Source organism: Trachemys scripta, chromosome 3, assembly GCF_013100865.1.
Source record: "Trachemys scripta elegans isolate TJP31775 chromosome 3, CAS_Tse_1.0, whole genome shotgun sequence".
Taxonomy (NCBI): Eukaryota; Metazoa; Chordata; order Testudines; family Emydidae; genus Trachemys; species Trachemys scripta.
In genome coordinates this window covers 105,048,228-105,068,308 of record NC_048300.1, presented here as the reverse complement: position 1 = coordinate 105,068,308, position 20,081 = coordinate 105,048,228, and positions in this window count along the sequence as shown.

The following is a 20,081-nucleotide window of genomic DNA, read 5'->3' as shown; positions in this document are numbered from 1 at the left end:
TGCACTGCTACAGACTAGGGACCGAATGGCTAGGTAGCAGTTCTGCATAAAAGGACCTAGGGGTCACAGTGGACGAGAAGCTGGATATGAGTCAACAATGTGCTCTTGTTGCCAAGAAGGCTAACGGCATTTTGGGCTGTATAAGTAGGGGCATTGCCAGCAGATCGAGGAACATGATCGTTCCCCTTTATTCGACATTGGTGAGGCCTCATCTGGAATACTGTGTCCAGTTTTGGGCCCCACACCACAAGGAGGCTGTGGAAAAATTGGAGAGAGTCCAGCGGAGGGCAACAAAAATGATTAGGGGTCTGGAGCACATGACTTATGAGGAGAGGCTGAGGGAACTGGAATTGTTTAGTCTCCAGAAGAGAAGAATGAGGGGGAATTTGATAGCTGCTTTCAACTACCTGAAGGGGGGGTTCCAAAGAGGATGGAGCTTGGCTGTTCTCAGTGGTGGCAGATGACAGAACAAGGAGCAATGGTCTCAAGTTGCAGTGCGGGAGGTCTAGGTTGGATATTAGGAAACACTATTTCACTAGGAGGGTGGTGAAGCACTGGAATGGGTTACCTAGGGAGGTAGTGGAATCTCCTTTCTTGGAGGTTTTTAAGGCCTGGCTTGACAAAGCCCTGGCTGGGATGATTTAGTTGGGAATTGGTCCTGCTTTGAGCAGGGGGTTGGACTAGATGACCTCCTGAGGTCGCTTCCAACCCTGATATTCTATGATTCTATACTTTGGTATAGACTAGGGAGTAATTTCCAGCTCAAAGAGACATACCTGCCCTACCTCTGACTGCGCTAGCATGCTAAAATTAGAGTGTAGCCAGGGCAGTGCAAGAGGCAGGCGGGACAAGCCCCCTCAACTCCAGACCTGTCCAAGATGCGAGGTAATATTCATGGCAGCTAATCCCTCCTGCCACTCGTACAAAACATAACACCAGAGGCAGCTCAAAAATGCGGGCAGTTAAACAAAACCTGTTAGTTGTTCCCATGCTGGGAGAAGTCTTGCATTACTCTCAGGAAGCAACAAAAGCATCTAAGTATATGAACTTTAAAATGCTCTTGTTGGTCCCCATCACTCCCTTGTGGAGAGGCTGGACTGACACTGGCTTCCCTTGCTCCTAACTCTGCTGTAGAACTTTTATCCGACAGGAAAGGGCCATGCTTTGTCTGTACACATGGCATTAGCAAAAGGTGCTGAAATCTCACTGTTGTTTCTCTTAGAGAAGGCGGGGAAGGCTCCCCTCTGACAGGGATGGACATTTTAAAGGGTATCTTTATGCAGGGGACTGGACTCGATGACCTCTTGAGGTCCCTTCCAGTCCTATAATCTATGAATCTATGAATCTATCTGTCACCGAGTGGCTGTTTTACATCCTCTGAGGGCAGCAAGTATGCAGCTGAACTCTGCTAGTGAGGAATCTCCTGTCTCCTAATCCTGCTACTTCAGGTGGGGGTAAATTTGGAAATACTGTAAGCACATTTATGGCCCCATTCTTGAAGGTGCTGAGCATTCTCAACCCCCAGTCATATGGGAGTTGAGGACATCCAGCATCTCTCACCAGGGGCTCAGCACCTTCCAACATCATGATCTGAAAGAGGCCCCAAAGCCCAAGGGCAATGGAGGAGAAAGGATCAAAGAAATAACAGCTAGGACACGTGCAAAATAAAACCTTTCACTGAGTTCACTTTGTAGACTTGTTAATTTTATGGGCTATCCATTATTTAAAGCAAAAGATCAGTCTAATTCTGAACATCATTGCCTAGTCAGAAAGTGAAATCCTGAAACACATTATCATAGCTTGTCTTCATATTTGTAATTCTCATTACACTTCAAATGTGGATAAAATCTATTATTCATAGTGTTGTGTTTTATTTGGTAGAACACCAGACTCGTAGATGATTAGTGATAGCTGATGAAATGAACTTTCATAAAAGTTCGGGGGCTTGCATTATATAAAATTGAATTTCTAAAATCAGTGCCTTTGATGTCTTCCCAGTATAAATATTTTACTCACAATTAAGCGCTCGGGACAAAAAGGAGAAAAAAATGTGGTTAAAAAGCAATCTTCCATAGAATAACTTTTTTAAAAGCTAAGATTTTTCAATAGCTGCTACTGATTTCCCAGTTAACATGAATTTGCCACATTTATTTTCTTTGTGTCAAATCCTACTTGCCTTGCTCATGCAAGTAGACCTATTGTTCTCAATGGGACGACTCACAAGAGTAAAACAAGCAGAACTTTGCTTACTCTTTTAGTTTATCTACATCTCTGAGGTGTCCTTTAAATAAATTAGCTTCCTAATTTAGCTGTATTCCTTAACAGGCTCCTTAATTAGGGATTCTACTCTAATGTTCACATTGGTCAAATCCTTTCAGGGGAAATGTTTGTCTTATATTCCTTGATTAACATAAGAACGGCCGTACCGGGTCAGACCAAAGGTCCATCTAGCCCAGTATCCTGTCTACCGACAGTGGCCAATGCCAGGTGCCCCAGAGGGACTGAACCTAACAGGTAATGATCAAGTGATCTCTCTCCTGCCATCCATCTCCACCCTTTGACAACAGAGTCTAGGGACACCATTCCTTACCCATCATGGCTAATAGCCATTAATGGACTTAACCTCCATGAATTTATCCAGTTCTCTTTTAAACGCTGTTATAGTCCTAGCCTTCACAACCTCCTCAGGTAAGGAGTTCCACAAGTTGACTGTGCACTGTGTGAAGAAGAACTTCCTTTTATTTGTTTTAAACCTGCTGCCTATTAATTTGGCTGTATTTTAAAGAATCCTTATTGCAGTTGCAGGAACAAACCATCCTAATGTGTAGAAAGAATAGTAAATATGGCAGGCGACCAGCTTGGCTAAACAGTGAAATCCTTGCTGATCTTAAACGCAAAAAAGAAGCTTACAAGTAGTGGAAGATTGGACAAATGACCAGGGAGGAGTATAAAACTATTGCTCAGGCATGCAGGAGTGAAATCAGGAAGGCCACATCACACTTGGAGTTGCAGCTAGCAAGAGATGTTAAGAGTAACAAGAAGGGTTTCTTCAGGTATGTTAGCAACAAGAAGAAAGTCAAGGAAAGTGTGGGCCCCTTACTGAATGAGGGAGGCAACCTAGTGACCGAGGATGTGGAAAAAGCTAATGTACTCAATGCTTTTTTTGCCTCTGTCTTCACGAACAAGGTCAGCTCCCAGACTGCTGCACTGGGCAGCACAATATAGGGAGAAGGTGACCAGCCCTATGTGGAGAAAGAAGTGGTTTGGGACTATTTAGAAAAACTGGACGTGCACAAGTCCATGGGGCCGGATGCGCTGCACCCAAGGGTGCTAAAGGAGTTGGCGGATGAGATTGCAGAGCCATTATTCATTATTTTTGAAAACTCATGGCGATCGGGGGAGGTCCCAGATGACTGGAAAAAGGCTAATGTAGTGCCCATCTTTAAAAAAGGGAAGAAGGAGGATCCGGGGAACTACAGGCCAGTCAGCCTCACCTCAGTCCCTGGAAAAATCATGGAACAGGTCCTCAAGGAATCAATTATGAAACACTTAGAGGAGAGGAAAGTGATCAGGAACAGTCAGCATGGATTCACCAAGGGGAAGTCGTGCCTGACTAACCTAATTGCCTTCTATGATGAGATAACTGGCTCTGTGGATGAGGGGAAAGTAGTGGATGTGTTATTCCTTGACTTTAGCAAAGCTTTTGATACGGTCTCCCACAGTATTCTTGCCGCCAAGTTAAAGAAGTATGGGCTGGATGAAAGGACTGTAAGGTGGATAGAAAGCTGGCTAGATCGTCGGGCTCAACGGGTAGTGATCAATGGCTCCATGTCTAGTTGGCAGCCGGTTTCAAGTTGAGTACCCCAAGGGTCGGTCCTGGGGCCGGTTTTGTTTAATATCTTTATTAATGATCTGGAGGATGGTGTGGACTGCACTCTCAGCAAGTTTGCAGATGACACTAAACTGGGAGGCGTGGTAGATACGCTAAAGGGTAGGGATCGGATACAGAGGGACTTAGACAAATTAGAGGATTGGGCCAAAAAAAACCTGATGAGGTTCAACAAGGACAAGTGCAGAGTCCTATGCACTGTTACAGACTAGGGACTAAATGGCTAGGTAGCAGTTCTGCAGAAAAGGACCTAGGGGTCACAGTGGACGAGAAGCCGGATATGAGTCAAGAATGTGCTCTTGTTGCCAAGAAGGCTAACAGCATTTTGGGCTGTATAAGTAGGGGCATTGCCAGCAGATTGAGGAACGTGATCGTTCCCCTTTATTCGACATTGGTGAGGCCTCATCTGGAATACTGTGTCCAGTTTTGGGCCCCACACCACAAGGAGGCTGTGGAAAAATTGGAGAGAGTCCAGCGGAGGGCAACAAAAATGATTAGGGGTCTGGAGCACATGACTTATGAGGAGAGGCTGAGGGAACTGGGATTATTTAGTCTCCAGAAGAGAAGAATGAGGGGGGATTTGATAGCTGCTTTCAACTACCTGAAGGGGGGTTCCAAAGAGAATGGAGCTTGGCTGTTCTCAGTGGTGGCAGATGACAGAACAAGGAGCAATGGTCTCAAGTTGCAGTGCGGGAGGTCTAGGTTGGATATTAGGAAACACTATTTCACTAGGAGGGTGGTGAAGCACTGGAATGGGTTACCTAGGGAGGTAGTGGAATCTCCTTCCTTGGAGGTTTTTAAGGCCTGGCTTGACAAAGCCCTGGCTGGGATGATTTAGTTGGGAATTGGTCCTGCTTTGAGCAGGGGGTTGGACTAGATGACCTCCTGAGGTCCCTTCCAACCCTGATATTCTATGATTTTATGATTCATTTGGTGACCCCTAGTTCTTTTATTATGGGAATAAGTAAATAACTTTTCCTTATCTACTTTCTCCACATCACTCATAATTTTATATACCTCTATCATATCCAGTGATGACCTGCCAAAAAATTAACAACCGGTTCCCTCCTCCTCACCCCAGGATGGTAGTCGTGCCTCCCCTGCCCCCCAGAACTCCTGCCCCATTCAACCCCCCACGTTCCTACACACACACACACACACACACACACACACACACACACACACACACGGGACCCTGCCCCATCCACCTCCCTTCCCTGTCCCCTGACTGCCCCCTGCCACCCCATCCAACCCCTCCTCTCATTCCTGATGGCCCCCCGGGACCCCTGCCCCATCCAACCACCCCTTCTCTCTGTCTCCGACTGCCCTGGAACTCCTGGCCCTGACTGCCCCCCACCACCCCATCCAACCCCTGCTCCTTCCTGACTGCCCCTCCGGGACCCTTGCCCCCATTCAATCCCCCTGTTCCCTGCCCTCTGACCGCCCCGACCCCTATCCATCCCACCCTCCGAACTCCCCTGCCCTCTTCCAACACCCCCTCCCTACTTCCTGTCCCCTTACCGCACTGGAGGCCGAAGCCACTTGGCCAGGCCCAGACTGAAGTCTCTCGGCCGGAGCTGGGGCGCTCGGCCGGGCCCGGGTCGAAGCTGCTCGGCTGGAGCCAGTGCCAGGCTGAAGTCTCTCCACCGGGGCCAGAGCCGGGGCCGGAGCCGCTTGGCCAGAGCAAGACTGGGCTGGGCTGCGCCGCGCCTCCCTGGAGCCCTCCTCGCATCCCCCCGCCCCAGCTTACCTTGTGAAGCCGCCGCTTGTTTCTGAACAATCCCAGACTTCCCGCGTGAACATCTGATTCGCGGGAAACAGGGGAGGGGGAGGAGAAGGGGGGCAGAGCGTTCACGGGAAGAGCCAAGGAAGCACAGGTGAGCTGGGACCGGGGCTGGAGCTTTACCAGTTGTTAAATTTAGAAGCCCTTTTAGAACCGGTTGTCCCATGCAGGACAACCGGTTCTAAAAGGGCTTCTAAATTTAACAACCGGTTCCTGCGAACCAGTCTGAACCAGCTCCAGCTCACCACTGATCATATCCCCCTTTAGTCGCCTCTTTTCCAAGCTGAAAAGTCCTAACCTCTTTAATCTCTCCTCATATGGGACCCTCTCCAAACCCCTAATCATTTTAGTTGCCCTTTTCTGAACCTTTTCTAGTGCCAGTATATCTTTTTTGAGATGAGGAGACCACATCTGTATGCAGTATTCAAGATGTGGGTGTACCATCGATTTATGTAAGGGCAATAATATATTCTCCATCTGATTCTCTATCCCCTTTTTAATGATTCCTAACATCCCGTTGGCTTTTTTGACCGCCTCTGCACACTGCATGGACATTTTCAGAGAACTATCCACAATGACTCCAAGATCTTTTTCCTGATTTGTTATAGCTAAATTAGCCCCCATCATATTGTATGTATAATTGGGGTTATTTTTTCCAATGTGCATTACTTTACATTTAGCCACATTAAATTTCATTTGCCATTTTGTTGCCCAATCACTTAGTTTTGTGAGATCTTTTTGAAGTTCTTCACAGTCTGCTTTGGTCTTAACTATCTTAAGCAATTTAGTATTATCTGCAAACTTTGCCACCTCACTTTTTACCCCTTTCTCCAGATCATTTATGAATAAGTTGAATAGGATTGGTCTGAGGACTGACCCTTGGGGAACACCACTAGTTACCCCTCTCCGTTCTGAGAATTTACCATTAATTCCTACCCTTTGTTCCCTGTCTTTTAACCAGTTCTCAATCCATGAAAGGACCTTCCCTTTTATCCCATGACAACTTAATTTACATAAGAGCCTTTGGCGAGGGACCTTGTCAAAGGCTTTCTGGAAATCTAAGTACACTATGTCCACTGGTCCCCCTTGTCCACATGTTTGTTGACCCCTTCAAAGAACTCTAATAGATTAGTAAGACACGATTTCCCTTTATAGAAACCATGTTGACTATTGCTCAACAGTTTATGTTTTTCTAGGTGTCTGACAATTTTATTCTTAACTATTGTTTCGACTAATTTGCCCGGTACCGATGTTAGACTTACCGGTCTGTAATTGCTGGGATCACCTCTGGATCCCTTTTTAAATATTGGCATTACATTAGCTATCTTCCAGTCGTTGGGTACAGAAGCCAATTTAAAGGCCAGGTTACAAACCCTAGTTAATAGTTCCGCAATTTCACATTTGAGTTCTTTCAGAACTCTTGGGTGAATGCCATCTGGTCCCGGTGTTAATGTTAAGTTTATCAGTTAATTCCAAAACCTCCTCTCGTGACCCTTCAGTCTGTGACAGTTCCTCAGATTCTTTCAAAGATAAAAAGGAAAAAGAAGGTCCATATTTATTTTGGCTTTCTATATCCGTGTATGCTCTATTCATCAAACAACCCCCATCCTCCACCTCCCATCATTCCCAAACTCCCCACCTCCCTCAAAAAAAAAATTGTAAGGTGTTATTACACACTGAAAACCAAAGAATGAGCAATATGACTATAAATAGATATGCTCAATTGTGAGTGAAATGAGCTTGACTCTAACCAGGAGGTGAGGTTGTCTAGTTGATGGGGAACTGGGTTGAAATTCAGGAGACTTCAGTTCTATTCCTAGCTCTGCCACTTATCTGCTGGGTGAGTTACTTCACCATTCTGCTACCCCTGGCTAATTAGGCCCTAAGCTATTCAGAGAAGAGAGTATGTCTTACTATGTGTGCTTTGCACAATTTCTAGACTCTAGGTTCTACTGTAATATAAATTACTCTCTCAACCTATTAGCTTTTTTGCACACATTACACTGTATTTGTAGTCCTTAAGTTGCCTGCTACAGTATTTATTTTTTAAAAGTTTAATCAATTGTTTTTCAAGGAATAGAGAACAAAATATGCAATGTATACACTAATTAGCAAATACAGTAGAACTTCACAGTTACGAACACCTTGGGAATTGTAGGTGTTCGTAACTCTACAATTACGAACACCTACAATTGTTGGTTCATAACTCTGAACAAAACATTATGGTTGTTCTTTCAAAAGTTTACAACTGAACATTGACTTAATACAGCTTTGAAACTTTACTATTAAGAAGAAAAATGCTGCTTTCCCTTTATTTTTTTAGTGGCTTACATTTAACACAGTACTGTACTGTATTTGCTTTTTTTTTTTTTTTTTTTTTGTCTCTGCTGCTGCCTGATTGTATACTTCTGGTCCCAAATGAAGTGTGTGGTTGATGGGTCAGTTTGTAACTCTGGTATCCATAACTCTGAGGTTCTACTGTACTTTCCATCTTCTGAGGTGTAATGCCAGGAATTATGTTGAACCAGGAGAGGTTTCTATTTGTAACCAAGACTATTCATCATGACCTTGGACTGGATCAGACAAATCACTGAGAACCATTAGTTAAAAATATCATCAGCACTATCTCCCCCGTTACCCGCTCCACAACTACCCAGGAGTGCTGCGACAGACAGTTTTATATTCTGAGGAATGCATGTTTTCTTGTCTGGTGGGATATTATTTTGCCAGTTCACATGGACCTTGTCAGATTCCTGCAAAGAAAATGACTTCTGTTCTGCCCTAAACGTTTGGCCGGGGAGCTGATATTTAGCTGAGACAAAATAGTTTTAACTCAACAAACAGAGAGCTTGACCTGTTCATCTTAGATGCCTTGTCTAAACACATCAACTTCAGCAGACAAGTCATACAGGTTTCAGTAGGAAAGGGGCACACTTACACACACGTCTGCAAGAGATTCTGGCACCCTGCCCCCCACGGAGCAAATTACAAGCATCTGCTGTGACTTCTCCTTTCAGGTCACCCAGTGTATAATGGGTGGGGGAGGGGAGGATTCACTCCAAAAGGTCTCAGGATTAGTAGGCACCAACTGACTAATGTCGGAGGGGGGGAGAGGGGCTGGGAATAACCCCAGGGTACTTGGCTTTCAGCAGACTCAGAGGGAAATGGTCACAGAAGATGCAAAGGGGGGAGTACCTGTTGCCAAATGGCTATGATTACAGTGGTGGCAAATTTCCAGGGAAACAGAGCCTCAGCTCTGTTTTATCAGGATCCTTTGTAAGTTGCTATTAAGAAGTATTTTTCAACAATCTCATTTTTATTAGCCGTTTGTGCCCATTATAGTTTTCTAGTTGCTAGTTTGTTATGGCTGTAACATAAATAAGGTTCTAAAAATGTCTCATTTGAGGAGTTGCAGGGCTGGGCATGCCATTTAGACAGATAAAAGCAGATGTAAAGGGTTTTCTTTGTAATGGGTCTATTATATATTTAATAGAACTGTCATATAAACCTATACTAGCATTTAAAATGCAGTTTCTAGGCTATAAAATAAACACCATTTCTAATATTGCTGTTGGCTTTCACCTATAGGACTCAGTTCATTAAAAGCTCTGTACAGCATTTATATAAGCTTGTCATGTGATTTACTACACAAAAAACCAGGCAATGAATGTCTTCTCCCCCACCCCCAAAACCAGCTATTACAAAACCAATACTTCAAGATTATTAACAATACACGAATGGTCGTATCCTGGCAGGAAGGTGAGGTCAGAGACAGCAGAGATGCTGGCTGGCACATCCTTTGATGTAGGAGCTCTGCTAGCTAGAGCAGGATTCCTCCAGGCAGAATGAGCTTGAGAAATACACGAGCTTTTCAATTCAGTTCTGCTCAATAAGACTTTATGGGCATGACAAGCAATGTGAATGTTGCCATAGTGCATAAAAACATAGACCACTCCAGTCTCTATGGGAGGGAGGGATGACCTGCTTGCATAAGGTTATGCAGTGGGTTTGAAGTTTGTCCATTTCTGTGGCCAGTTGTTACATAGCACAACGCCAGCTCATTTTCTCCCAGGTTTAGGCATAATTTTCTCTCATCACTTTTCATTGAGAAACTTTTTATGATTCTTCATCATGTGAGGAAATATCTTTTTCACTCTCCCTTGTCCAGGGATGTGTGCGGGGGGAGGGGCAAATAGGGGCACAGCTCCCACCCCCAATCAGTGGGGGCACAGAACTCCTCCAGAGCCAGGCGGAGAGAGCGAGTTCTTCCAGCCCTGGAACTGGGGGTGGGGGAGATCCAGATCCTCTGGCTGCTGAGGGATAGTGAGCTCCACTGGCCCTGGTGGGAAGAACCAGCTCCTCTGGTCGAGGGGGAGAGAGAACCAGCTCCTCTGGCCACAGCGGGCACAGAAAGTGCCCCTCAAAAAGCAGCCAAATTTTTATTCTGGTGCATGCCCCGGCCCTTATTACTGCTGCCTCTCTGAACAGGAGCTGGGTGCACAGTCACTTCCTGCTGACAGCACTGGAGCTGGTAAAAAAGGAGGGAAATACTTTCAGCAAAAATCTGAATCTACATTTTATTTCCCCCAAAAATATTTCCACATCATCCTTGGTGGCCAAAGTCCTTCAGGAACAGGGGAAGGAACTGTCCACCATCCCCAATTTGGAAGGTGCCCCTAACTTGGGTTGACACAGCCTACGATGTTGAATCAGGAAGTGTACTGATTCAATGCAACTCCCAGGCAGTCTCAACCAGCTGGGGATATCAAACCCAAGAGACACTGGAAGCTGTTAGGTCCTTGTGACGCTCCTGAGGGAAAGCAGTGGTCGTTGGTGCCTGATGTCCTAAGACGAATCTTCCTATTATTATAGGTGGGGCTTTCCATTATAAGACTTGGTTGCAGTTGTGTATAAAACTTTGCCAGATATTAACTGTTTGGGATGAAATTTTTCATGTTGGGTGTCTGCCTCAGGCTGGGTTTTTTCTTGGGAAATTTCAGCCAGAACAGTTCAACTGTTTCTAAGAATGAAACTAGGGGAAAATACATCATGTTGTGGCCTTTACTCTGAGAAGCTCTAGCTCCTCAGTTTGGAATTTGGGTCAGGGATGCACCTTTTGCTGTTCCTGTAAAAATCCACCCAAATTTGGCACAGGGACAGCTTGGAGGGGAAGGGGCAGATGGGGTCACTGTTGGGAGCAAAGGGCAGAAGGATCTGTGACCACACGAGCACACTTGCCTTTAGAGCCTTGAGGATGGAACTCAATATTCCAGAGTCTCACCATTCCTCTGGTATCAGCAAAAAAAAAAAAAAAAGAAGCAGACGTCCTGTGGAATAAATACGTGTTATCGTGTAAGTAAAGACAGTATCATAATGCATCTGCACCTGGGGGATAAACTGAGATTGCACCAGCAACCTTAATTCTGGAATTTCCTAACTTTTGAATGCTTGACTTTCCAACCTTAACAATGTTCTTTTAACATATTTCTGTGTGTAATTTAACATTGACATTACAGTAGTTCCCAAAAGCCTCAGTCAGAATCAGGATACTGTTGCGCTGAGCCCTGTACAAACATACAGACATGGCACCTACCCCTAAAGAACTTACATCCTGCGGTCAAAACATGGGTGCATAGAATTAGGCAACTACATTTGTATTTAGGTTCCTAATTCAACTGGCTTCATTTTTAAGGTGCTGAGCACCCACATCCCCCAGTCACTTGAATGGCAGCTACAAGTGCTCAGTACCTGTGAAAATCAGGCCACTTTTATTGAGGACTCCAATTCAGTAAATCACTTAAGCATGTTCCCAGTCCCAAGTCACAGCTGATGGATCATTAAGGACCCTATCCCAGTGCCATAACTTAGAGCTGCCTAGTAGCAGTAATAAGTGATGATGAGGCAGGAATTGGGTCACAGAATCAGGGAGCCTTGATGACCCCCCATCTTTCTTGTCCTGAGACACAGAAGAGAATCTGGTCTGTAATATATAAATAAATAACAAATGAACAGGTCAAAGTTAAGGTTGAGATAAATGAAGCTGGTCACGCAACACAGCTATATTTTTAGGCTGTCTTGAGGCTAAGGAAGATGACCAGTCATACTTGGTTCACGTTCTCAAGGTTATTTTCAGCACCATGAGGCATAGAAAGATATTTTTAAATGAAATCTTATATGCTGGAGAATTCATTTGAAGACAAATATGTCCTATGATGATAAAATTCAACAAAAATATTCATCAATGATTATCACTAAGTAAATGGAAATAGTTATGAATGAATTTAAAAATACCACATTAATACATTTTAAAAATAGCCTATGCCTTAAACTTTACTAAGAAGTGAGTAAATTGTCTTATCTCAAAAATCAGGAAGTTATTTTCTAAAGTGAGCAAATCAAAATTTCAAGAAGGGCCTGTTTTCATATGATTATTACTCATAAAATAATGAAGAGATTTAATTCTAAATTCTCAGAAAAAGTATTCTGTACTCACTGAGTGCTCAAAATATGGGGAAAATACTATTCACATACAACAAAGAGGCTTAATCCTTGCATTAAATGCAAATCTCAACACAGATTTAACTATGGAACTCAAGTATCAGAGGGGTAGCCGTGTTAGTCTGGATCTGTAAAAGCAGCAGAGAGTCCTGTGGCACCTTATAGACTAACAGATGTATTGGAGCATGAGCTTTCGTGGGTGAATACCCACTTCATCGGACGCATGCATGGTATTCACCCACGAAAGCTCATGCTCCAATACATCTGTTAGTCTATAAGGTGTCACAGGACTCTTTGCAACTATGGAACTGTTATGCTGCCGCCGTAATGCACACACAGACACATCAGACATATTTGGATTCTGGAAGAAAAGCTGAGTTGGCACTTAAAAGATTGTAAGGTCAAAATTAGTTTTGTCAGCTTTACTAATTGTTCTCAAAGTGATGTCTTTCACTTGAGCTGATTTAACTGTAAACTCTGACTTACTGTGATTTGGTTTTAAATACTTTTTGGTAACAGTCATTCTGAATTATAAATAGCTTCATCCTTTTTCCTCCTTATCAAACTTTGACATATGGAAGATAATAAAAAGGATTTTAGGCATACTGATGCAAAACAGCCACCCCTTTAATCATGTTAAGTCAATAGTCCCCATGAGTTAATGTCCATATCACAGACGGAGTGGGTAGTAAGAGGGGGAGAGGAGAGAGAGAGAGAAACTTCTATTGCTTTTGATCCAAAACCGATTCATTACTCAGTACAGTTAAAATTGTCAAAGATAATTTTTGTAGCCATGCATTTCTCTTCTGTTTATAGGGATATATAGCTATGTGAACAGAAGTGAGCACAGTTAGAAGAGGCTATTCAGGGTTCGATGCATATTGCAAGTGGATTGCTGTCATCACCCAAGTTAACTAGGAAGAAGATGGGATGTCATACCAGAGTGTACTGTCTACACTTCTATTCCTATGGGTATTACTATGTGCTGCCTTGCTTGTTGAGATAATGTTTTCATTTTTTAAGTAAAGATTTGTTAAATTTGTTTTTTTGGCACAAGTATTTCAGGGATTGAATCATGGGTCCTTCCGTTCACTCCCTTCCATGGCCTTGTAGACATTAGACAGTTTTAGCAGAAAAAGGACCGCACAGAAGGCTGAAGAATTCCAAACTCTTTTTCATTTGGAATTCTTCCTTTTCCTAATCTGTAAGATGCTGTTATAGCAAATATTCACATATGCTAATGACTTTATGCATAGCATAGAAATGTAGGGCTGAAAGGGACCTCAAGAGGTCATCAAGTCCAGTCCTCTTATGCTGAGGCACGACCAAGTAAGCCTAGACCATCATGGACAGGTGCTTGTCCAACCTGTTCTTAAAAGCTATTATTGATGGGGATTCCATAACCTCCTTTGGAAGCCTATTCCAGAATTTAACTCCCCAATAGTTAGTTTTTTCCTAAAATTAAATGAGGGTATTTCAAGAGTTATGCTTACCAGGGATGAGGTTTATCATCTTTGTCATGCTCTAGAACTCAACTAGCAACCCGGAGAGAAAGATTTTCAGGTTCATCCTATACATTGGTTTCAAGGGGGGAAATCCTTGCAAAAACTGGTGGTGGTCCTGGACAGCAAATGGATTAATTAATCCTACATAAATTATCTATTCAGGTGATTATGTTGGGCTAGATAAAAAGTAGGTGTAAAATGATGGAACTGTACTGCTTTGAATGCTGGGCTTTTTGATGGTGAAAATGTTCTATGACAAAATAAATAAAACATCAAAGGGATGATATGGCAGCAAAAAACATGTGCCTAAGTAAGTCAAAAATATGGATATAAATGAATGCAAAACAGAATAAAGAAATACAGTTCTCTCTCTCCTACAAAGAAGGCTTGACATGGATCCATAGTGAAACTTCTCTTCTGTGACATTTTTATTAAGGTTATGTATATGACTGTTCATCTTCATTCTGCTGGTGCTAATTGCTGTCTATTGGATCCTTCGCTACTGTGTACAGAGAACACATGCTTCCTCCAGACGCTGCCATTGCCACGGGTGCATTGGATTGTTCTCCTGTCCTCAGATAGGAACCTGCTGCTGTCTGACCACAACAGCTGGGAATATTCTGCTTTTAAAAGCTTATCTTGTTGATACTCGAGTTGAGCTATTACACAGTGGAACAAGCAAACAGAATGAAGGGACCCTCTGTGGGCAACTTATAGTAACAAAACAAAAAAAAACCTCGATGTGCTTTTGAATGTGTCTCTTGTCTTGGATTTGACAGTGATGTTTAACATAGATGTTTCCGGTGAAGAAAATGTAGTGATACAAAGCCAGGAATAAACTAAAGGAAAACATGCATGGAAGACATGTTCAGAGTTTGGGATTCACTCCAAGCTGTTAACTACATTTAGGGCCTGATCCTGAAAAGCTTTACTCATATGAAGAGTCCCACTGAAGTGAAAAGGACTACTTGTGTGGGTTAGGATTATTCATGTGAGTAAGAATTACTCCTATGCATGGCATGTGCTCCCTGAACAGCTACATAAGACCACTACCTTCCCCTTCAAATCCACCTCTGCCGTGATGCCTGTAAGAAATCAGCCACTTAATGATGTCTGTAGGGGTAAATGGAGTTAGCTGGAACCTATGTTACCTACATAAAAATAATTAAAGTGTATATATGTGCATATATTGCACATATTAATAGTTTTAAGGCCCAAAAGGACCATTGTGGTAATTTAGTCTGACTTGTGAAACAGGCCACGGAATTTCCCCCAGTGATTTCTGCTTAGAATCACAGAAATGTAGGATCGGAAGGGACCTCAAAAGGTCATCTAGACCAGCCCCCTGCACTGAGGCAGGACCTAGTAAACCTAGGCCATCCCTGACAAGTGTTTGTCCAATCTGTTCTTAAAAAACCTCCAATGATGCCTATTCCAGAGCTTAACTATCCTTATAGTTGGAAAGTTTTTCCTAATATCTAACCTCAATGTAACATACAACACTTCTGTTAATATATCCCAGAACAATATTAGCTTTGTTTTGCAACTACATCACATTATTAGCTCATATTCAATTTATGATCCACTATAAGCCCCAGATCCTTTTCAGAAGCACTACCACCCAGTTACTTCCCATTCTGTAGCTGTGCATTTGATTTGTCCTTCCTAAGTGTAATACTTTGCACATATCCTTGTTGATTTCAGACCAATTCTCCAATTTGTCAAGGTAATGTTCTAATCCTATCCCAAAAGTGCTTGCAACCCCAACCGGCTTTGTGTCATCTGTGAATTTTATAAGCACACCCTCCACTACATTATCCAAGTCATATTAAGGAAAATATTGAATAGTCCCAGTCCCAGGACAGACCACTGCAGTTTGACGCCGAACCATTGATAACTATTCTTGGAGTATGGTCTTCCAACCAGTTGTGCACCCAGCTTATAGTAATTTCATCTAGATAAGTTTCCTTAGTTTGCTTATGAGAAGGTCCTGTTGGACTGGGTCAAAAGCCATACTAAAATTAAGACGTATCAAGTCTACTGCTTCCCCCATCCACTAGGCCAGTAACTCTGTCAAAGAGGGAAATTAGATTGGTTTGGAATGATTTGTTCTTGACAAATTCACGTTGGCTATTACTTATACATGCTAGAGTATAATAGGGTGACAGGGCCTTCTAGTTCAAGAAGAACGCAGGTAAGTTAAAAACATGGGAGAAGGGTCGGAATCTGGAAGGAGCATGGACTGTTACAGCAGGGATTGGAGAGACAAGAGAGAACATAGAGGGAAAATCAAATAAGTATCTTAGATATCTATATACTAATGTGAGAAGTGTGGGGAATAAGCAGAAAGCACTTGAAATGCTAGTTAATAAACACAACTATGACAATTGGCATCACAGAGACTGGTGGGATAATACGCATGACTAGAATATTGCTATAGACAGGTACAGCTTGCTCAGGAAGGACAGGCAAGGGGGAAATGGAGGGGGTGTTGCCTTATATATGAAAAATGTATACACATGAACTGAGGCTGAGATGGAAATAGGAGACCGACTTGTTGAAAGTCTCTGGGTAAGGATAAAAGGGGTAAAAAATAAAATAAAAAAAAAAAACAAGCATGATGTTATAGTAGGGATCTACTACAGACCACCTAACCAGGAAGAGGTAGATGAGGCTTTTTTTTAAACAACTAACAAAATCATCCAAAGCACAGGATTTGGGGGTTGATGGGGGACTTCAGCTACCCAGACACCTGTTGGGAAAATAATACAGCAGGGCACAGATTATCCAACAAGTTCTTGGAATGTATTGGAGACAATTTTTTATTTGAGAAGGTAGAGAAAGCTACTAGGGGAGAGGCTGTTCTAGATTTGATTTTGACAAATAGGGAGGAACTGGTTAAGAATGTGAAAGTCGAAGGCAGCTTAGGTGAAAGTGATTATGAAATGATTGAGTTCATGATTATAAGGCATGGTAGAAAGGAAAATAGCACAATAAAGATAATGGATTTCAAGAAGGCAGACTTTAGCAAACTCAGGGATTTGATAGGTAAGATCCCATGGGAAACAAGTCTAAGGGAAAAAACAGTTCAAGAGAGTTGGCAGTTTTTCAAAGAGACATTATTAAGGGCACAAGAGCAAACTCACTGTGTAGGAAAGATAGGAAGTATGGCAAGAGAATCACCCTGGCTTGACCAGGAGATCTTTAATGACCAAAAAATCAAAAAGAGTCCTACAAAAAGTGGGTCAAGTTACAAAGGATGAATATAAACAAATAACACAAGTATGTTATATTTAGAAAGGCCAAGGCACAAAACAAGATCAAACTAGCTAGAGACATAAAGGATAACAAGAAAACAGTCTACAAATACATTAGAAGCAAGAGGAAGACCCAGGACAGGGTAGGCCTGTTACTTAATGGCAGGGCTGGCTCTAACTTTTTTGCTGCCCCAAGCAGCAAAAAAAAAAGCGCCGCCCCGCCGCGCCCCCCCCCCCCCACCCGCCGAGCACTGCTGGACCACGCCCCGCACCGCCCCCCCACCGAGCGCCATGCTGCCGGAGCCCACCCCCACCCCAAGCACTGCACCGCCGGAACCCCTCCCTGAGCGCCACGCCGGCAGAATCCCTCCCTGAGCGCCGCGCGCCACGCCGGTGGAGCACCCCCCGCCGCGGAATTCCGCACCGTGCTGCCCCCCGCCATCCCAAGATTTGCCACCCCTTACCAGATGCCGCCCCAAGCATGTGCTTGGTTGCCTGGTGCCTGGAGCCGGCCCTTTTCAATGGGGAAGTTGGGAACAACAAAAAACGTGGAAATGGCAGAAGTGCTAGATGACTTTTTTGTTTCAGCTTTCACCAAAAAACGTTAGTAGCAATTGGAAGTCTGACATAGTGAATGCCAGTGAAAGTGAAATCAGAGGCTAGAATAGGGAAACAAGTTAAAAATTACCTAGACAAGGTAGATGTCTTCAAGTCACCAGGGCCTGGTATATCTTGACTTTAGTAAGGCTTTTGTTACTGTCTCGCATGACCTTCTCATAAGAAAACTAGGGAAATACAACCTAGATGGAGCTACTATAGGATGGGTGCATAACTGGTTGGAAAACCGTTCCCAAAGAGTAGTTATCAGTGGTTCACACTCAAGCTGGAAGGGCATATCAAGTGGGGTCCTGCAGGTTCCACTATAAGTCAATGGGAGCACTGTACACAGAAGGCTTGCATGATCTTTAATTCATAAGACTTATACTGTAAATATAACACTATATTGATGACAATGTGTAGTTCATGTGTAACTATTCAAAACATTCTTTTTGTTTTCTTCACTTAATTTTGCCCAGTTTATAATTGCAATAACGATGTTTGGAATGGGCGTCGCCTAGTAATTAATCATAACTTGGTTAAAAACCTGTTCTAGACAGTCATTAACTTCCAGGAAATGCCATCTGTTTAGTCATTATTATTTAAATATACATCTTTTCTTAAATCTCAAACAATGTCTATATTTCTTGATAAGGCTCTTACATAATGTACTCCATGCAGGACAATTGTGACTAGAGGTACCAGTATATACCAAGTATAAGGTGCTCATGGAGTATTTGATAAATTCACACTACTACTTCAAAATATTACATTTTAGCTTCAGGAGAAAATGATGGGCAGTTAATAGAACAGACCCAGACAGAGGCCAAAAGATGCTGCTGAGGGATCATGTGAGGTAGCTTAGGGAGGGGAGAGAACCCAGAGCGTTGCGAGGAGCTGCCAAGAGCAGGAAGCTAGGAAGGAACTAAAACAAAGATGGTGGGACTATCCCACAGGCTGTAAGTAGGAGCCAGGAACTGTGAAGGAGCAGCTGGCTACTACAGCAGGGCAGGGGAATTCAGATGATGGGTTTTGCAGGCTAGTCTCTGGTGCAGGCTAGTCTCTCTAGAGCTGGTTGAAAAATGGGAACTTTTTTTATGAAAATTTCTCAGGTAAAATTTGTCCCTGATTTTCACAAAAAACCAACCAACTACACATTGTAGTTTTCAGCCAGCTCCATAGTTCACAGATGTGGCCAAAATTCCAGCTCCGTTGCTGACTGAGTGGTTTAAAACTGCAATGTCAGTGTGTGGCCAGTAGGGCAAGAAGCCAACAGGTTCTCTTTGCTGAGCCACCTACAGCAAGTACAGAGCAGAGCAGAACAGAAAAACATCAGTCACCCTGCCCAGAGCTGAACTGACTGATTGGGGTGAGCAACAAAGACAGGGGAAGACATATCCCTGCCCCATGTATTTTCAGCACCAGGGGCAGGGAATGAATTAGGGGGATAGAAAATATTGGGTGGAAGAAGCAGACAACCCCCTTCCACATACCCAAAAGGAAGGCAAGTGGAGGCTGCACCGTGATGGTGTCAGAAGGGTGGGGAACATACCTATCATCCCTCTAGGAACATACATGGAGGGAGGGATAGTTGGCCAGTGAGCCTCCATCAGAGAGACAGATCCAAGTGTGGGGGGGGAGAGGGCGAGGGGGGTAGGCTGTCTGAAGAGGGTGATGAAGAAATCTCAGGGAAATCTCCACTGGTTCAGATAAGTATCTGGATCAGGCTTATCTCAACTGCAAACGCTTTGGGGTTTTCCATCACTTATTTTTAGATCTTTTGACATGACTATAAAGATAAGTTGCTGTGAGGATGTATCGGGAGGTATCCCTTGCTAATTAGGAAACTTATTAAACCAAAATTTCAGCTGAATACACACAGCTGAGTACAGTCCTGGAGGCTGGGGACCTGGCAGCCCCTAGGCTCATTTGGGGAATTGTTCCTCAAATAATTTTCACACGTTGGCTACTATGAATGGGACAAGGAGCTGCAGGAGCAACTGAGTAGCTGCTAAAGAGCTGCAGACAGAGTGCAGCTAAATTGGGGCCTCAGAGGAGAAGTGGCAAACATAAAAGGACCAAATCCAGGCAGGGTGCGTGATCCCAAAAAGGAACAGGGTCTCTGATTTAAGCCCAAATCAGCAAAGAAGCAGCCTGAAACAGTAGGGTTATAGGTGGGTTTGAGTAGCTAGTCAGTGGGTTTAGCTACCAGTGAGTATCGCACTGGGAGCAGATATACTCAGATGTTGTTACCTTTGGGCTTGAAATGCCCTAGCCAGTAACTGAGGAGAGGCCAATGTTTACTGATCACTTTAGGTGTCTTTGAAGCAAAACAAACCAGATACCCCCCCCCCCATAAAAATCAATTTTTAATGAGCTGTGAAATGGCCTCTGATCATTAAGAATCCCAGGGTACTTTCCACAAAAGCAGGAGCATTAACTCTGGTGTCCTGAGCAAATTCCAAGTGGGATAATTATATTTTGTGTACAAAAATTCCCTCTGGCATTTCAGATGCAGCATCCTTCACTTTTTGTCCTAAACCATTGGGCAA